Here is an 823-nt window from a genome sequence, read left to right as displayed (position 1 = left end):
ACCAGCTGCTGGAGGCTGGCTGCTGCTCCTGCACCCCGCCATCAGCTGCTGGAGGCTTCTGTTCCTCCACCCCGCCATCAGCAGCTGGAGGCTGGCTGCTGGAGGCTGGCTGCTGCTCCTCCACCCCGCCATCAGCTGATGGACGCTGGCTGCAGCTCCTCCACCCCGCCATCACCAGCTGGAGGCTGCCTGCTGCTCCTCCACCCCGCCATCAGCTGCTGGAGGCTGGCTGCTGCTCCTGCACCCTGCCATCAGCTGCTGGAGGCTGGCTGCTGCTCCTCCACCCCACCATGACCTGCTGGAGGCTGGCTGCAGCTCCTCCACCCCGCCATCAGCTGCTGGAGGCTGGCTGCAGCTCCTCCACCCCACCATCAGCCGTTGGAGGCTGGCTGCTGCTCCTCCACCCTGACATCACCAGCTGGAGGCTTCTGTTCCTCCACCCCACCATCAGCAGCTGGAGGCTGGCTGCTTGAGGCTGGCTGCTGCTCCCCCACCCCGCCATCACCTGCTGGAGGCTTCTGCTCCTCCACACCGCCACCAGCTGCCTGTGGTGAACCGCTGACGACCAGCCCAGGCCCACGTCTCACCTCTCCCTGCCCGCCCTGGATGCACAACCACCCACCAAGGCTCAAGCTTCCCCCTGCCCGCTGCACGTCCAGCCGGCCTCTGCCCTGTCCCCTCTCTCACCTGCATCACATCCAGGCTCATCAGGCATCCCCATGCCCGCAGCCTTCTCCCACCCACACTCAACACCACCGAACACAGGATCAGGCTCCACCATCCCCGAAGACTTCTCCCACCCTCACTCAACACCATCACACCC

The sequence above is a fragment of the Nothobranchius furzeri genome, unplaced genomic scaffold (genome assembly GCF_043380555.1).
Source record: "Nothobranchius furzeri strain GRZ-AD unplaced genomic scaffold, NfurGRZ-RIMD1 Scf228, whole genome shotgun sequence".
Lineage (NCBI taxonomy): Eukaryota > Metazoa > Chordata > Actinopteri > Cyprinodontiformes > Nothobranchiidae > Nothobranchius > Nothobranchius furzeri.
The sequence above is the reverse complement of the archived record's forward strand: the minus strand, read 5'-3'. Positions refer to the sequence as shown.